Source organism: Oryza sativa, chromosome 1 (assembly GCF_034140825.1).
Source record: "Oryza sativa Japonica Group chromosome 1, ASM3414082v1".
Classification (NCBI taxonomy): Eukaryota; Viridiplantae; Streptophyta; class Magnoliopsida; order Poales; family Poaceae; genus Oryza; species Oryza sativa.
The window spans coordinates 21,395,663-21,416,115 of NC_089035.1; the positions used below are offsets into that span (position 1 = coordinate 21,395,663).

The 20,453-nt window shown below is 42.6% G+C and overlaps 1 long non-coding RNA gene across 1 annotated transcript; it reads right to left on the bottom strand.

Annotated features, from left to right (window-relative positions):
* Nucleotides 1-3,983: 3,983 nt before the first annotated feature.
* On the bottom strand, nucleotides 3,984-5,613 carry LOC112939589 (uncharacterized). The gene is made up of 6 exons (XR_003243346.2): nucleotides 5,339-5,613; nucleotides 5,001-5,199; nucleotides 4,825-4,926; nucleotides 4,477-4,733; nucleotides 4,315-4,390; nucleotides 3,984-4,228 (listed from the first exon to the last, which is right to left on the bottom strand). It is a non-coding gene; the product is annotated as an uncharacterized lncRNA (long non-coding RNA).
* Nucleotides 5,614-20,453: the final 14,840 nt, after the last annotated feature.

The window sequence follows — 20,453 nt, forward strand, 5'->3', positions numbered from 1 at the left end:
AAATGTCCTCTAGAGGGCGTGCTATACTTTTGTCAATTTTCAAAATAAAATTACTCTTTTGAAAATATAAAAAATGAATGTATAAATAAAAAATGGCATTTTTGCATGGCTCGTGTAACCACGGACCCAATACAATCGTTTTCTTTTGGCTACATGCGTTGTACGTAGAAATGATATTTTATTTTTCATAAATAAATTATATGTGTGCTTTTTACCATCCATGTTGATCGAATGTACGGAAGTACCATGTTAAATACATAATACTAGCAACCATACCGAAGATAATAGAGCACATACGTGCGTCATTGGCTTGGTCCATTCAACAAATATATACGTATAAAAATGCTGGACAGAGTCACGGTATCGCTGGATTAAAAAAGCAGCAGACAGGCATTCTGTATGCATGTTGACTAGGGATGTGTCCTGTGCCACAGTGCCACCATGAGACTTCAATTTGGCGTCAGGTTGTCTTGTGTGGCAGGTGTACTTTGAAGGGACTCAACATGTACCAAGCAAACCAGCAAAGCTAATAGGTACATTTTACAACTGATTAGGTACACAATAGACCATATTCACCAAGTGCAATGTGGACACGTGTCACACATACGCGCACCGCTTGTGTGTGGCGTCACGTAGCGTGACCGTGTATATATATATATATATATGATACACATATGGGACTCCATGGTGCTCGGGCTCCAAGGTATAAAACACATAAATTCTCTTAAATTTTTAAAATTTTTAAATTATGAGTATATACCTAGGTATATGAATTTGATTTGAAAATTCGGATCACCGCGCTGTGTTCTGCATGGTGAGTCATTTTGAACGTTCTGCATGCATGGTTTGTTGACCCGCACGCATGCACGGCGGTGCGACCAGGAGAGTAGTTATTGTGGATGTTGCTACTGATACTCTATTTAAGTTGACGGTGATGTAGGACAGAAAATGAGGAGCAGAATTATCTTTCGGATTTGTGAGGAAGAAGATTTTGTTCTGCAGGTTTTTGATGGAGCAGAAACCCTCCGGTGGAAAGGGCAGAATGTCGTCGGCGAGGTCTGTTGTGTCGCCTTCCGCAGCGCAAGTAGGCGGAGGCTCGTCGGCGCGTGATGTCGAGCAGCAGAAGTCGGCGGCGGCCGTAGGCGCGTCGTCGCCGGTGAGTAGTAGCAAGCAGCACAATCTGGCGAAGGCAGAAGATGGAACCATTATAGCTAATGGTGACAAGGAGCAGAAGCCTGCCGCAGATATGTACACATAGAAGTTTAGTTTTAGGTTATGTTCTGTTGCAAATTTAGTTTAGTTTTAGGTTATGTTCTGTTGCAAATTTTTCTCTCGTTTGTTTGTTTGGCTCTGACTGGTTATTGCGTTATTTGGTCATCAGGAATGGTTTTGTGCGTTGCATGGATACTGCTGCCCGGAGTGAAGTGATGAACAACTCTCTCCAAAAATATGTCATTCATTTGGATGGATGTCATCCTCTTCCCATGAGAAATCCTAGGAAGAGATGCGCTTGGTGCTCACTCCGTAATATTCGCGCGGCTTGTGACATGAATTTCAGAAGCAACGAAACAACCCGGGGCAACACTAATGGTTGCGAACATGTGTCCAAGGAAAATATGTAGCCAATAGTGTGATGATCAGGAAAATTGTAATAAGGGCTTGCTTTCTACAGGGTAGTAGATTAGTCGTACGAACTGTCTCTAGTTTTGTATGGTATTTTCTATGAGAAAAAAACGAGTAGTATCTGAGTTGAGAAATCTGTATCTTCTGCTATTTGGGAAGTGAAATAAAATTGAGATGTTATCCTTTCATTTATCTATTTAAGTTGTGTGTACTGCAAACTCCCTGTTGTCATCGTGAATGCAATCCTTCACCAAGATGAAGTTCTTCGAGCAGAATATTGTACAAGAATGGAGCAGAGATTTCGAATTGGTTTCTGTGAGTGTAGCGTTGCGTACTCGGAATGTTTGTTATAGATGCTATTTTTGTGGCGGTATGGTTTCATCATGTTATAATATGCTTGTCATTTATCTTGAACTTTAGGAGAAGGTTTCCACATTAACTAGCTCGCCCATTGAGAAACATGCTTCTCGGGTGTACACTAGGGGTGCATTTTCTAGGTTCAAGGAATAGTTAACAGTTCAAGCTAAGCTTTTCATTTATGGTTTATCAAACTTCGGATCAGCATGTTCTGCAGCTAGTCCATATAGGTGATGACACCTTGCAAAGTTGGGGCAGCAAAGAATTTAAGGTTCAGGTTGACCTGTCTGAACAAGATCTGTCATGTGGATGCAAGCTTTTTGAACACTTGGGAATTATATGCTCCCATATTATCATAGTAAGTTTGAATATTAAGCAGTTCTCATAACGCTGTTGTGTTTTTGTGTGTTAATGCATAGTGTTTTTGCAGGTTATGGTACAGTATGGTTTCACGGAAATACCGAAGAAGTGTATCCTGAAGAGGTGGACAAAAGATGCTAGAGATTCAATCCCCAAGCACTTGGAGGAGTCGTACTTGAAGGATAAGGAGGCGGCATCATCGAGAACTTATCGGAACACCCTCTTGCACAAGTCTGCACTTGATATGGTTAGACTTGGTGGTACTAGTTCAGAAACATATGAGAAGACAGTGGAAGTGTTGACAAAGCTGATTGGAGAACTTCAGGTCATGTGTACTTCGCAAGTTGTAAACAACAAGGAAATTCACTGCGGAGATAGAACAATTGGGAAGAAACCTACTAGTGTGCAATTGGATGATAGTGTAGACAGTTCTGACTCGGAGCATGGAATGTCTGATGACTTTTGTGTAGCCGATGAGGACGGCATTGGACATGATGTTTCTGCTGGTGAGGATTCAGTTGATGTGGACATAACTGATGTCAACGAAGAAGACATACTCCCTCCTGAGGTTAGAAGAAGTCGTGGACGACCGAGGAGTACCAGATTGATGTCGAAGGGAGAGACATCTAGCAAAGCAAAGAAGAAGAAGGCTAGTGAGAGTACCTCCAAGGACGAGTCGAAGAATCACGCCAAAGGAAAAAAAGAGTCAACGAAGCAGATTAGGTACTGCAAGCAATGTGGTGGTCATGGCCACTACAATAGTACATGTGGTCGGAAATCTAGTTATGAGAGCCACTACAATAGTACATGTGGTCGGAAATCTAGTTATGAGAGGAAGAAGTGAGTGTAATTATTCTGTTCAATGTTCTGCAGGGTTGGTGTCAGCATTTCGTTTAGCATAAAATGGAACTTTTATTATCATTAAATTTCGTCAGCAGAACATATAGTTCATTTTGAATATTTACATTTGGCAAACATTGTAGGAAATTTGCGAACACAAGTTTTGTATTTTTCTATTTTCTGTTGTGCCTCAGAGTTTGTCGTATAGTTGTAGTCTTTGGAAGCATCGTATTGGAGCAGAACATGGCTAATTGTTTCTGCTGGAGGTAGTGTCGGATGAATCTTCGTGGGAGCCAAAAACGTTTTTCATCATGCTCTGCATCGGGAGCAGAACATGAAAAGAGTGCTTGTGGTGTATTTTTAGATGGGGTTTAGCACGGTAGCAGAACATGGCTACTAGTTTCTGCTATTGTTCTGGTGGGATGTATTCTCGGCAGCAGTACATGGCTAGTAGTTTCTGCTGTTGTTTGGTGGGATGTATCCTCGTGGTAGCATAAATCAATTGGCATACTGTTCTGGGGGCAGAACATGTCTTTTTTTCGCCGAGCAAAACATGACTGTTATAGACATGTTCGCCCAGCAGAACATGTCTTTTTTTCGCCAGGCATGCACTGATTTGGATCATGGCATGGTCTGCTCTCTAAGTTCGGAGGAGAGCTGATCACGTAATGTACGGCAACAGAAGATGTAATTAGTTTGTAGTATTTAATTTGCCATAGGTGAACATCATGGATTTGATGTTGGGAAAATCTAAATTTATGATATTTGGAAGGTAAATGACAAATTCATTTATTTGGGAAGAGAATAGCAGAGAACATGAAGCCTTGAAAAATGTTGAGTAAGAACAAGACAAATATTATTGGGAACTAACAAATTTTAGATAATAATGATGTAACTGAATGTAATCTTTATTTTGGCATGCTTGCATAACATGCTTAGATCTTGTTAGATAACTTCAGGTAGTGAACGACGAAGTCCGGCAGAATAGCTTCGTTGTTTTGAATGACAATAAGTTGGACAGAAATTCCTTTCGAAGATCTCGTTGATCCTGTTGTTAATATAGAAAATTATTTATTATAAAGGAAGCTATTTCAATGAAACTTAAGTTGAACCTAGTGTGTACAGAAAACTCACGGATTTTGGGGGGTTCACAAGGCAAGTTCCATCCCAGTTTCGCATGTAGTAGAGCACGTGAAAGGCACAATCCAGCCTACCAAAATTGTTAGTATTTCAATGACCATAAATGAGTAGAATGGAAAAATTAATTTGGATCAAATTGGGAGCATGAACTGGAACCTATTGTTTACAGCTGGGATGGCCGAAGGGAACTCAGAAACCCAGTTTGGTATATCCTCGTCCTAATCTGGAAATGCAAGCTTCATGCACTCCTTCAGAGCAGATGAAATGTGAAATTTTGTTTTTAAGTGTCTTTCTGCTGTATCCTCTGATCTTTTCGAGGCGTCTCTCAGTGGGTCAAGAATGTATAATTTTGTTTTCTCCATATCAAATGCGTATAGAGAATAGTGCAGTGGTTGAAGTAGTGGAATAAATATCTGCAAATTAATATTGGCATTGCAAAAGTTAGTGGCCTGAACATTTGCACTTGATGTACTGAATTTTTCAAGATGCTGTTAATTATCAAACCAGGTGGCAACTAGGTACGTCATATGGTATCAGGGAGTCATCTTTGAATGAGGGGAGATGATCCTCTGGGTTCCAGTGGTCATCACCAGCTGTTGCAAACATCTACAACGCCATATTGTGTTAAAACACACCATATTTAAGAATTAAAATAGTCTAGAGTAATTGGAAGCACTTACTGCAAAATCTTGATTTAAGAAATGTCTCCAGCCTACAAAATCAGTTCCTCCAAATCTCTGTATCTCATCCGCTGCTAATACTTGATCTGGAACATTGAATATTTCTTCTTGCATTTGAGTGTCCAGCCAAATAGCCTGTTGTATGTCATGTAGGCTTAATGACATAGGGACAGGTTGGGAGATGTGAACCCAGATTTTCCTGTTAAATGTGATATCTTTACAATTAGTGGTGAAAGAAAGTAACATTTCAGGTAGGTGGCTTACATTAGAGCTTCTGCATAAGCGATTGAAGTTGTATATGTGTATAAATCAGCAAGTGTTTCAGATAGGTGGCTTACTTAAGAGCTTCTGCATCAGTGATTGAAATTGCATGTGTATAAATCATCAAGTGCCTTCTGGTCATGCCTGACGAAAGAGTGTTGCTTGCTCAGAAATGGTGATTTCACCGAATGGCTTGGTTTAATCGACCTCTTTAGCCGATCGAATAGGATATCAGAAGGACCGCCGATAATTCTCCTCTTGGATTTAGGTGGGAGCTTTGTACATGCGTACTCCTCACGCATGAAAATCCTCGCCCCACTCGTCTCTTTCAACATAGAGTACGGAGAGAAACTACTAAGTTCTGTTTGTTGGTAACCTATTATGAGTCAGACCAGTAAGAGCGAGTCATATTATGTGCGTGTGGTTGGTTATGAATGAAAATGAAAAACTGATATAGGCTTGTGGGTATCATTACCTCCATGCGAAGAGGGAGTTTTGTGCACTGCATTACCTTCTCCGGATTTGTCAGAGGCATCTACTGACTTTGAGATTGGCTGATCTGGGGTATGTGCTAAAAAGTTGAGTTCTTGTTCTTTGTCAGAGTCTTAAGCCACATAGGAGATGTCATGACCTGAGGTACATGCCACCATGTTTGCTTCTTCGATATCTTGTGTTATTCCTAGATTAAAGCTTGGGGGCTCGATGTTAGACCTGGCATCGTAGGTACGATCCACATGGATAGCCCGTGTACAGATATATCAACAATTCTTATGGAAAAATGGTTTTTTTTATTGAATAGATTTACAAACTACATGAGATTGCACCTCTGTTGCACCCGTATGATGGCCAAGATTGTATTTTTCATCATGTTTGTTTCGCAGCTGAAACCCAAAAAATATGTCAATAGTCGGAAGTTTCTGCACAAGGGAAATTTCAACAAGAATATACTACCGACAGGAGAGTTGATTTTACCTTCATCTTTCCATACGTGGGGAAAGGATTCCGGTTCTTGAGAATTACGTCCCTCTCAATGAATTCTGCTATCATGGAGTCATTGTACATGCCAATCCTTGGAATGTTTTTATGCTCGGGAGAGTCCGTCCCGAAATCCAGATTGTCCAGATAAAAAGGCTGAGCAGTATAAATTATAGCATGTGAAAAGATGTTGCGAGTATATTAGAAAGTAAAAGGCAAATAATTCGAACGAATAATAGGATAATTTCACCTGAGGTAGTATGATGCAGCCATTGATGTAACCAATGCTTTTTCGATGGCGTATTTTGTGTTGCAATGCTGCTGCTGCATCTTTGATGTCATGCAAAACAAATTCCGCCCAGTTGTACTTGTGAATATTTTCTACATCAACCAAAGCCTTCATATACCTTATAGATATGTGATTGTTAACAGATTGAGGAGCCAAGAATTTGGTTACAACGAAGATTATAAAAGTAGTCTTGAATACAATCTGTTCGTGAACAGTCATCGTCCTGTTAAATTTTTTCTCCAATATCCTCTGAATTGTTACAATGGTAAGTCCATCAAAGGAATCTTTCTCAAAGATTTCACACATATAAGCCTTAACATCTTTTACCTCGTTTTTTATTGCAGGCAAAATCTCCTTCCGTCCACAAGGGATTCCCAAAAGTAGGCTGACATCCTCACATGTCAAACAAATTTCATGTCTAGATCCCGCAAACAGATTACCTGATGATGGGTCTAGCTTGCACAGAATCCATGCTCCGAATTGCTTGTTCAGTTTAGTCAGCCTCACGGAAAGCAACCCATCAAACCCCATCTGCTTCACTAGCTCTTTTTGCTGATCACCAAAACCTGAGAACAGATCTGAGAGAATAGCAGGAGTGCACCTGGTGTAAATTTTTTCTTGTACTACCTTTTTACCCTTGATGCCACTTGTTTTTTTTGGAATTTAATCTTTCTTGCTTGAGCGGGCTCTAGTGAAAACAGAACTAGAGCCACCACCACCTGAAACATTCGCACCTGCTGCAGGACTGCAAAGGTGCTGCAAATGCAAAAACATAAACAAAACAAATTAGTAAGAGATACGATCAAAAAAGGACTTAAAGATTAGGAAACAAAAAATCCATCCATGGCTGCCGCGAGCTTCGACGGCGCCGGCGTTGGGGCGCTTGGCCGGCGTGCACGCGGCACATTGGGGCGCTCCTCTCCGGTAAGATTGGGACGCTCCTCTCCGGCAGCCTGCAGCCTGACACTGCTATACCGTACCAATGTCGGGTTGGTGCTGTTCATCGTCGCCATGGCCGGCGCCGCATTCACTGCAAAATAACAGATGAATATGGCAACAAACCTTGGAACTGGAGTTCTCCATGCTAGAGCTTTCAACGTTATCTGCAACGCAGCCGCCGGCGAGGCTACTAATCTGAGTTCAGATGGGTTAAGAACTCTCAAAACGCAGAGAACGATTTTAGATCGATAATGTTCTGCTCGACGGGATAATCATCATGATTTCTCGCTTTGGATAAGCAAACTGAAGAGCGAAAAAACCACCCTGAAATATCTCTAGTTAGCTGTCTCCGAACAAAATTCTATCTACAACAAACACAGGAATCTTGATTCAATTTTCGAATCTGCTACAGAACAGAAACAATCTTGTTGACCCCGAGGGAAAAAAATACGGGTAAAAGAAAATGGGTAAAAGTATTCGATTCAATAAACCCGTTAATAGTCATTATCATTATCTGGGCAAACGAATTGAAATTGGTGGCGGACAGGGAGGGAGTATCTACTCCGGTAGTAGTATATAATTTTCCTATATATATAATTCTCTTCCTAGGATTTCTCATGGGAAGAGGATGACATCCATCCAAATGAATGACATATTTCTGGAGAGAGTTGTTCATCACTTCACTCCGGGCAGCAGTATCCATGCAACGCACAAAACCATTCCTGATGACCAAATAACGCAATAACCAGTCAGAGCCAAACAAACAAACGAGAGAAAAATTTGCAACAGAACATAACCTAAAACTAAACTAAATTTGCAACAGAACATAACCTAAAACTAAACTTCTATGTGTACATATCTGCGGCAGGCTTCTGCTCCTTGTCACCATTAGCTATAATGGTTCCATCTTCTGCCTTCGCCAGATTGTGCTGCTTGCTACTACTCACCGGCGACGACGCGCCTACGGCCGCCGCCGACTTCTGCTGCTCGACATCACGCGCCGACGAGCCTCCGCCTACTTGCGCTGCGGAAGGCGACGTAACAGACCTCGCCGACGACATTCTGCCCTTTCCACCGGAGGGTTTCTGCTCCATCAAAAACCTGCAGAACAAAATCTTCTTCCTCACAAATCCGAAAGATAATTCTGCTCCTCATTTTCTGTCCTACATCACCGTCAACTTAAATAGAGTATCAGTAGCAACATCCACAATAACTACTCTCCTGGTCGCACCGCCGTGCATGCGTGCGGGTCAACAAACCATGCATGCAGAACGTTCAAAATGACTCACCATGCAGAACACAGCGCGGTGATCCGAATTTTCAAAAAAAAATAATTCAATTTTCAGCATCGGTGGGCGAAACCCTGATGTGAGTTGGACAGGTGTCCGATGGTTACAATAGGAGTAGCTACTCCTGGGAGTAGTATATAGGCTATATATATATATATATAGACACACACGTAAGACTATTTTACACCCCCTCCCCATCTGATCCACACTCACCCGCGCCGGCCTTTCCGCTCTGCCTGGCGCGCGCCGCACGCACTCGTGCGTCCTGCCTCCCACGTTCTGAATCAAACGCCGACGCAACACGCACCTGATTAGTATTAGCAACATCCTTCCCAGAGGCTAGAGCGACACGCAATCAATGACAAATAGGAAAAAGTGAACCTTTATTCCTAATCACAAAAGGACAAAACAAAATAATAACAAAAGACAAAAAGTACACAACACTCATATCTTGTTGAATACATGTGCCTGCTCACGTTCGGTAAAATATAACAATTGATGGACGGCCTCAACTAAAATGAAAAACAAAGAAACCGATCTGTCCCACTTACGTGAAAAAAAAAAACCAATCTCCTCACCTCATGTCGAAACATGAATTTGGCAATAATAAAACGGGGTAGCGCACGAGACCTAAAAGTGGATGGATGTGGAGACAAAGGATTTAGACAGGTTCAGGCCCTCTCAATGAGAGGTAATACCCTACTCCTGTTTGGGGATTTGAATCCGCCGGGTGTAGTATAGATCTGACGATCAGGTTGTCTCATGCCCCTAGAGGGGCTCCCTGCCCTCCTTATATAGGTTGGGGGGCAGGGTTACAAGATAGAAACCTTAACCAAGACGGTATCGGTTTCCTAAATCTACTTTACAATCTTATTAAACCAGGACTTTAGGCCGTTCCATAATATACAGGGAAACGTAATACCCAAGTCATGATCTGTTACATATTTCATATATATAAGTTATCCCCTATAACTAGTCGGATAACCATGCCGTGTGGGTATGGGGTACCCATAATCTCCACAGTAGCCCCTGAGACCTTCACAGTCGAAAATATAATCTTCTCTCGAACTAGATTACTCTAAAGCCGAGTGCTTCAATCATCTTCGCCATGGTCTCCCGAGTACTTTTACCAAATCTGAAGACTGTGGAGGGCTGAAAAATAAAGTCAGGTGCATCGAATAGATGCACCTAATAGGTGTAGCCCCCAACTATGTGATTAGCTGAACAAACTAAACATATAGTCAAGGAATAAATTATCTAATTAACCGAGTGGTTTTTGATAATTATAGTCAACCAAGTGACTTGATACCAATATATAGTATATGCGGTGTGAATCCCCGAATAATATGATCCAAGTGATATACCGACTGCTTGGCAAAATATGATGCGTACAACCTAAAGTTGACAACATCTTTGAAAGTTCACATAGCAAAACAACTATAAAGAAGCTTGAATGCTGTGAATAAAGAAATTTCCAAAGTATTGGGCATACGCCATGCGCACACTGCTTTAACAGATGTGCTTAAGTCCCTAAAAGACACATGGTTTCACCACTCCTGGAAATATATGGCATATATGGTATAACATCCGAGTAAGTAAACTCGTAAAGGATTTACCAACCGCCTGAAAAATGACCATAATATATAATCAGCCTAAGCCATAATATTGGTCAATAAAAATGCACACTTACGTGGCAAAAAGCAATGATATTGTATCCAATCAATTGCTTGATAAACCCAAACAGCACCTTGACTATATAAAAAAGTCAGCGGGGCAGCTATATAAAGCTTTACTGTTTGACACCTTTTAAGATGCATCGTACCAACTCCTAAAAAGTCGAGTAACTGCGGTATAAAAGGATTTTAAGGTATTGGGCACTTGATCACGCGCACTTTGGCCTAAGCGAAAAGTGCCTAAGTCCCTAAAAGAACGTGACAGGCCACACCTGAAAATATGGGCTGCAGACATATTAGGCCTAGGCCAAAAAATATGCCTTCGACACCCTTTAAAGGATGACGCATGTAACATGCTCCCGAGTAATAAATCTTCCGGGTAATATAGACCAAGTGTAGCTCATATGAATAGCTTCTGATCTGAATGATTATCCCTTATGGGATACTCCAAAATAAATATAATAATTGAATCCCGACTGGCGCAAGTATTCGGTTGATAGCCCTTACGGGGAATAATAATTGGTCCAGTCTTTGAGCATAGAAAATAGACTCATGACTATGAATCCATGTGGAATGTATCCGGAACAAGTCCAAATTGGAGATATAATCCTCACGCTTGAGTTGATGAGCCCCTGAGCATATAGCTTGTCCTTCTGTCATAGTCAAAATTGTCTATTGGCAATAGCTGACGCAGTCGGCATGGAGATGAAATGACCAACATGAAGACGAAATTGCTCATCAGAAGTAACGGAAGATGTCAGTGGTAGTAAAAACAGTGACACCAATCAAAGGTAATGAAGTTGCATAACCATGGAGGCGAAGAAACCAGTCGGCAACAGTCAGGTCAGCTAGCAGTGAAGATGTAGGCGCCCAACAAAAAGAACAGTCGGTGGTGACAAAAGCAAACCGACGATGAAGACGTAGACGCGCATCAACGGTGATGGCGAAATCCACCAATCATGAAGATGAAGAAAATAATCGGCGGCGACAAACGCATCCGACGGTAATGATGATTAGCGGCAACAGAGATAGCCGACTATGATGACGAAGTTTCCCATCAACGGCAGCAGAGTAGGCTATGTTGAAGAGGCTTAACAAGATGTTGATGAAGATGACGATGTCGGTGATCCAGTCAATAGCGATGTAGCAGCCGATGATAACGATGAGATCCTCTATCGGCAGTTGCGTAGTAGGCCAACCGTGAAGACAAATAATTGGAGGAGAGTTGATGTTGTTGCCCAACTCGTCTAAACCGAAATATTTGAAGTTGTTGAAGTAGAATGTCTGTTCCGAAGCAAAGATGAAGATAATGACTCCTGGAGTTGACTCATTGGCTGATTAATTGATTTCTTCAGCTTGACATAAAATTTGTCAAATTTTGAGCATTATATTTGTGTAGCCCCCGACTCTTTGGTTAGTTGAGAAACAACTGAACATAGAGTCGAGAATTATAGCTTCTTGTCGTCGAGTAGTCATTGCTTGATTGAAGATATGTGTTGAAGGTGTCCAAGTAGAAATCCTGAATATTGGAGAGTCACTTGTTGTAGTAAAATATCATGGCATTGCATGCCGAGATGTCGAGGTTCACAAAGACGTCGTGGTTGGTGAAGTAGTAAAACTTGCGAAGTAGCAGCAATAGAGTTTGCCGGTGCCGAAGATAATAAAGATGAAGTCGCTCCACCATGATGACAAAGTTGTATTGCCGTAATGAAGTGAACACAAGTCGGCGGCAACAGAAGCAAACCGGTAGTGAAGACGCGTAGTTGTGAAGATAAAAGCACCAATCGGCGGCAGCATAATCAGTCGGCGACGGAAGATGATGATGTCCATCAGTAGTGGTAGCTGTATAAACCAGACGTAGAGGTAAGGGCACTAGTCAGCAGCAGACGAGACGACCGGCGATGAAGATGTAGATGCCCAACAACAGCGGCATAATAGGCCAATCAACACTGGCAGAATCATGCAGCCATGGAAGTGAAGAAACCAGTCGGCAGCCATGGCAAACGTAGGCAGCTTGTGTTGAAGATACTGATGCCTATTAGTAGTGACAGCGATGTAGCCAGCCGTGAAGAAGATAGCATCAGTTGGCATTATAACAGGCCAGCCGTGCTAGCGGTGACATCAGTCAGTGGCGGATGCGGCGGCCGGCCGGTGAAGACGCAGACGCCCAACAGCGGCAGCATAATAGGCCAGCCGTGCAGGCGGAAACACCAGTCGGCGGCGGTCGAGGTGGCCGGTCGGTGACGACGTAGACGCCCAACAACGGCGGCATAATAGGCCAGCCGTGCAGGCGGAAGCACCAGTCGGCGGCGGACGAGGCGGCCGGTCGGTGAAGACGTAGACGCCCAACAACGGCAGCATAATAAGTCAGCCGTGCAGGCGGAAACACCAGTCGGCGGCGGTCGAGGCAGCCGGTCGGTGAAGACGTAGACGCCCAACAATGGCGGCATAAAGGCCAGCCGTGCAGGCGGAAACACCAGTCGGCAGCGGCGAAGGCAAGCCGGTCGGTGAAGACGTAGACGCCCAACAACGGCGGCATAAAGGCCAGCCGTGCAAGCGGAAACACCAGTCGGCGGCGGCGAAGGCAAGCCGGTCGGTGATGTTCTGACTGATCCATTCCTGGAGCGTAAGAGATAAGCTTAAAGCCATGAATCCCTTTTATGCATATCTGGATCTGGATCCTGCAGAACAAACATATAGGATGAGTAGTATCTGATATAAATATAATACTCGAGAAAAAATCAAGTATTTTGAAATATTTATAAATATGTATTTCTCCTCTTGTCAATTTTGATTTCCCCGAGCAGATGACTCTGTACGTTTAAACACTCTGTCCGACTAGTCATAACCATCAAGCACCGGGAGTCGGCCTAGGCACTTCCCAAACATGCATATGAGTGACATGAGTTCGTCATTAATGGAACAAAGTTTCACGAATCAGAATTTACTACTCGGGTACTTTTGCAATTATTAAGAGCAGAAAATAAATTTATCTCATCTCTATGCTTTTGATTTATTCCGAATAATACTTAGCACCTTGCGTTACTCGGTCCATCCAACGAGCCCCCGGGTGCTAGGAATCGGCCCAAAGGCAACCATCCATTGGCAAAGGAAGATAGAACTCCATAACTCGATAGGTACTTTTGTACTCAGATTATGTCGCAAGCAATCAAGATAAATATTATAAAAAATATGATATAACATCTGTAGCCCCCGACTCACTACTCAATGGAAGACCAATTGGTGTAGTGAGGCAGAGGAAAAGGAAAAATATCATATAAAGAATAAAATAAATGATGACTTAGCTTTGTAATATTCCCCTTGGTGATGGCAGAAGTGGCCAATGTGGGAACAAAGTCGTCCATCAATAACAATGAAGACACGAGTCGGCGGCGACGAAGGCGGTCGACGGCGAAAGCGAAGATGCCCACTAATGGCGGCATAATAGGCCAGCCGTGTAAGCGGAAACACCAGTCGACGGCAACGAAGGTGAGCCAACGGTGAGGACGTAGACATCCAGCAAAGGCAGGCCGGCGGTGAAGTCGTAGACGCCCATGAACGGTGGTGTGACCAACCAACCGTATAGGCGAGGACACCAGTCGGCGGCGACGGAGGCAGGCCGGCGGTGAAGTCGTAGACGCCCAACAGCGGCGGCATAATAGGCCAGCCGTGTAGGCGGAGGCACCAGTCGGCGGCGACGGAGGCAGGCCGGCGGTGAAGTCGTAGACGCCCAACAGCGGCGGCATAATAGGCCAGCCGTGTAGGCGGAGGCACCAGTCGGCGGCGACGGAGGCAGGCCGGCGGTGAAGTCGTAGACGCCCGTGAACGGTGGTGTGACCAACCAACCGTATAGGCGAGGACACCAGTCGGCGGCGACGGAGGCAGGCCGGCGGTGAAGTCGTAGACGCCCAACAGCGGCGGCATAATAGGCCAGCCGTGTAGGCGGAGGCACCACTCGGCGGCGACGGAGGCAGGCCGGCGGTGAAGTCGTAGACGCCCAACAGCGGTGGCATAATAGGCCAGCCGTGTAGGCGGAGGCACCACTCGGCGGCGACGGAGGCAGGCCGGCGGTGAAGTCGTAGACGCCCAACAGCGGCGGCATAATAGGCCAGCCGTGTAGGCGGAGGCACCAGTCGGCGACGACGGAGGCAGGCCGGCGGTGAAGTCGTAGACGCCCATGAACGGTGGTGTGACCAACCAACCGTATAGGCGAGGACACCAGTCGGCGGAGACGGAGGCAGGCCGGCGGTGTAGTCGTAGACGCCCAACAGCGGTGGCATAATAGGCCAACCAACCGTATAGGCGGGGACACCAGTCGGCGGCGACGGAGGCAGGCCGGTGGTGAAGTCGTTGTTGCTATCAGCAATGGCGGTGGCGAGGACAAGCCGGCGGAGTGGACTCGCGGCCGATCGACCGGAAAGCTGAGACGCCTCGAGTCCATGACCAGCATCAATCGCCTCAATAGTGCCGCGTAGTTATATGCGAACAACAACAAAAAATAGCAAGAAATTAATCTGAGATTAGAAATCAATCTAATATATATTGATAACAAATTGAAACGAAAAACTCAAGTCGAGCAGTGAGGCTGGATCATGAGTGATAGCCGGCGACGTGCCATGCAACATGTATAAGCCCCAGCAACTAACAGCTAACTCGATGTTCTTTCGGCATGATGCCATCATCGGAGGTAGCCGGCGGAGCCCATCAACCATCATACATGCAAACAGGAATCGAATCCTGGCGGCCTGTGCCACTCCTGCAACACGTCCATCTGCCAGGAAAGGAAGAGAGGAGCACTCGGACACGGCAAGGGCACCCAAGTAGGCGACGATGATGGCCGTGTTTCGATCTCATCCAGTATATGAAATTCGTCAAAATATCAGGAAATCAAACAATGATTAAAAATTAATCTAATAGAGATTAAATTGGAACGGTAGACCCGATTGAAGATTTGAGCCATCGAAATTGATGAGATTGATCTCGGGGTTTCTTCTGAAGTTGATTCCATCGCACTTTTCGACAGGTAATTCGACGCACCCCTACCTGGCGCGCCAACTGTCGAAACATGAATTCGGCAATAATAAAACGGGGTAGCGCACGAGACCTAAAAGTGGATGGATGTGGAGACAAAGGATTTAGACAGGTTCAGGCCCTCTCAATGAGAGGTAATACCCTACTCCTGTTTGGGGATTTGAATCCGCCGGGTGTAGTATAGATCTGACGATCAGGTTGTCTCATGCCCCTAGAGGGGCTCCCTGCCCTCCTTATATAGGTTGGGGGGCAGGGTTACAAGATAGAAACCTTAACCAAGACGGTATCGGTTTCCTAAATCTACTTTACAATCTTATCAAACCAGGACTTTAGGCCGTTCCATAATATACAGGGAAACGTAATACCCAAGTCATGATCTGTTACATATTTCATATATATAAGTTATCCCCTATAACTAGTCGGATAACCATGCCGTGTGGGTATGGGGTACCCATAATCTCCACACCTCAAATGTATAACATCCATCATTCCACCAGACGAGAGAACTCATAAGCCGTTACTGCACTTAAACATTAGTAATTACATTGTGATGGTCGTTATTGTACGCTTCAAACCATGCATGTTACTACACCATTGCACATCAGTTACTACTCAACTACGGTAACATGATCATGATAATTATAGATTATTGCAGCAACATATGAGACGCATTGCCATTTAATCCCGACGTGCAGCAATTAATCATTCCTAAACTATACTAGCATTTACCTTCACACATTATTGTCAATTGTACCATGTGTTACTGCATCCCGGTAGTAACATTGTCAATCAAATATAGTAACGATATACTTAGTGTGCAGTAATTAGTAAATATATCTACTATCCCTTATTCGGATTGTTGTAGCCGCTCCTAACCCGTAGCTCAGCGCGCGTGTATCATCCTCCGTAAATAAAAATTCAAATATATATATATATATATATATATGGGTTAAAAGTCTAACATGCTAACCATATACTTGTTACTGCACAGAATTAGAAGTGTTACTACATAATAGGTACATGTTACTACTTCCAAGTAGCTATGTTATTGCACGATAATTGTAGTTTTACTATGTGATTTTTTCGAGATGAAGATCGAGTATCTGGGCTATAGGTAAAGTCTGTAGGTGGCTTTGAGCGAGGTCTGATTGATGTAGGAGTGTTTTGAACAATTTTATACATTTGGTAAAACCATGTTACTGCATGTATATGCCTTTGTTACTGCAAGTTACACATTCTGTTACTGCATGTGGAGGGATAAAGTTCAAAATGCCAATCTTCGAAAAGCAAAATCTCACAAGATATGCATTTTTTTAAACAAATCGTTCCCACCATGATGCTATAGTGTTACTGCATGTGGAGGGTTAAAATTCAAAATGTATCTACGTACTCCCCTCTCCAAGAAACCGTTCTTCCTTCCTCTTCTCAAGAAAACCGGTCTCCTCCCTCCAATATAGTGTTACTGCTTGTATATGACATTACTGCACTTTTGACAGTAATATTATGGTGAATTGCAGTAAATCATGAACTGAAACAAAAATATATAGGTTAAAAGTGTCATATACTAACCATATACTTGTTACTGCACAAAAGTAAAAGTGTTACTGCACGGCAGGTACACGTTACCACGTGTTTGTGCAGTAACACTATCCAAAAAATACAGCAAAACGCATTGTTACTGAACTTATAGTGTTTACTGCACACTTACAGTAACATCGTGATGCGATTGTAGTAACGACAAGTAGTAACAAGTAATAGTATAGTATTACTACATGTGGAGAGACAAATTGCAAAATTGTCAAGCTTTGAAGAACAATATCTCCCAAGTGATGTAAGGTTTTTTAAAACCGTTTGCACCATGATGCTAGAAAAATAGAGCTTATCAAAAAGTAGATCCGTCATAACTATATTTGAACTATATTTTAACGCTGTTACTGCACGTAAGACACAGTGTTACTGCACAGAGGTCGTCGTGTTACTGCACCGTTCTGGGACGAGAGCTGAGAAGAGGTGGGTGGTGGGGGGAGTTAGTAGGCGGGTTTGACCGGTGGGAGGGGCCTTTGACCGAGGTGGGAGGTGGGTTTTGGGCCTTGGTAAGGACGGGGAGGTGGGTGTGACCCTTGGGAGGGAGGGAGGGGGGAATAGAATAGGTATTCTATACAAGGGTGTAGAATAGTTTATATATATATATATATATATATATATATATATATATATATATATATATATATATATATATATATATATATATATATATATATATATATAATAGGTGCATGTTACCAATTCCAAGTAGTTATGTTACTGCACGATCGATAATCGTAGTTTTACAATGTCAGTTTTACGAGATGAAGATCGAATAGGTGGGCTATAGGTAAAGTCTGTAGGTGGCTTTGAGTGAGGTCTGATTGATGTACGAGTGTTTTGAACAATTTTATACATTTGGTAAAACCATGTTACTGCATGTATATACCCATGTTACTGCAAATTACATATTCTGTTACTGCATATGGAGTGCTAAAGTTCAAAATGCCAATATTTGAAAAGCAATATCTCACAAGATATGTATTATTTTTAAAACCGTTTTCACAATGATGCTATAATGTTACTGCATGTGGAGGATATATGGGTTAATGTCTCACATGCTAAATATATTTGTTACTACACAAGAGTGGAGTGTTATTGCAAAGGCAGGTACACGTTACCACATGTTTATGCAGTAACACTATCTAAAAAATTCAGTAAAACACAGTTACTGCAAAAACTTATAATTTTTACTGCACTCTTATAGTAACAATGCGATGGGATTGTAGTAACGTGCAACTGACAGTAGTAAAAAGTAATGCTATAGCATTACTACTTGTGGAGAGTCAAATTCTAAAAAAGCCAAGATTTAAAGAACAATATCTCTCACATGATGTACTATTTTTTAAAATCATTTGCACCATGATGCTAGAAAAAAACGCTTATCAAAAGTAGATCCATCATGACTATATTTTAACAATATTTGAGCGCTGTTACTACACATAAGACGTAGTGTTACTGCACGTTGACCGTCGCGTTATTGCACAGTTCCGCGAGACAGAGCCGAGAAGAGGTGGGTGATAGGAGGAGTTAGCAAGTGGTTTGACCGCAGTTTGACTGGCGTGGGATGCTTTTGACCGACCTTTGACTGAGGTGGGAGGTGGGTTTGGCCATTGGGAGAGAGGTATATATATATATATATATATATATATATATATATATATATATATATATATATATATATATATATATATATATATATATATATAAAAACTATTCTACACCCAGGGTATAGAATAGCTATTCTATACCCCCTCCCTCCCAAGTGTCACACCCACTTCCCCCTCCTTACCAAGGCCCAAAACCAACCTCCCACCTCGGTCAAAGGCCCCTCCCACCGGTCAAACCCGCCAACTAACTCCCCCCACCACCCACCTCTTCTCAGCTCTCGTCCCAGGACGGTGTAGTAATACGACGACCACTGTGTAGTAACGCTGTGTCTTACGTGCAATAACAGCGTTAAAATATAGTTGAAATATAGTCATGACGGATCTACTTTTGATAAGCTCTTTTTTTTCTAGCATCATGATGCAAACGGTTTTAAAAAACCTTACATCACTTGGGAGATATTGTTCTTCAAAGATTGACTTTTTTGCAATTTGTCTCTCCACAAGTAGTAATACTATACTATTACTTGTTACTACTTGTATGTTGTACGTTACTACAATCACATCACGATGTTACTACACTGCGTTTTACTGTATTTTTTGGGTAGTGTTACTGCATAAACACGTGGTAACGTGCACCTTCCGTGCAGTAACACTTTTTACTTTTGTGCAGTAACAAGTATATGGTTAGCATATGAGACTTTTAACCTATATATTTTTGTTTTCAATTCTTGATTTACTGTAATTCACCACAATATTACTATCACATCTTACACATGCATGTTAACAACCAAATTTGGTAACATCAGCGTCGGAGAGAAGATTAGATCGAAGCAAAGTCGGAAGCGGAGATCGAGTTTGAAAACAGGGCAGGAATCGGCTGAAGTCCAGATCGGCTACGACAAGATCGGCTACGACAAGTCGAGCTAAATAAGCCGATATAGCCGATTCCGACAATACGACTTGTGCGCGACATCGGGTTCAAGTTAATGTACTTCAGGATGATTGCCACGCATGGATAGAGTCCTGAGAAGGCAATTATATCTATTAATTAGGATATTTTATGTAAATTCCTTATAGATAAGTGTGGGCAAAAGTCTGCCGCAAAGACTTGTGGTATCTTAGAGTTTGTTAGAGATAATGGTCGTGTCCGGTATGGGCATATCTTGTAATCTTCGGGTATAAATAGACCCCGAGCCCGAAGTAATTTTTAACACACATGTTCAACACACTTTCGGCGCATCGCCACCCTTTTTGCTTTAGTTTTGTTTCGACGGGGTTCTTGCTTTTGGGTTGAGCTGCATCGATTTTGATCTTCAACAAGAGGTAAAATTCGTCGTGATGGATTGCGTTCTTAGGATTAGTGCTTCCATCTTCATGACACTCTAATCTTGTTTATGTAATTCATCAAGTTATCATATATCTTACACAATCTCTAGCAATATCGCCATCTAGACTACTATCGGCCAATATCTGTATGCAGAAGACAGCCGATTAGGTTAGATCTTGACGTTGATCTAGATTATATGAGATATCTACCATTCTATGAAACTTCTAGCGGCTTGATTGTCTAGATATCGTTCTTCTTTTCATACTTAATGCTGCATCAGTTTAGTTTGATCTATTAAGTCGTGCTTAGAATATCGATCTCTAGCCTGCCTTCTAGTTGCCGATTTGAATAGTATCGGAGTTTCAGCTGATCGTATCTGATTTAACTTCATTTGTTCTATATGCCTCATTGACATGTTAAATCTGCCCTTTATATTGAGATATTGCTGTATTTAAGTATGTTAGGCTTTTGCTCA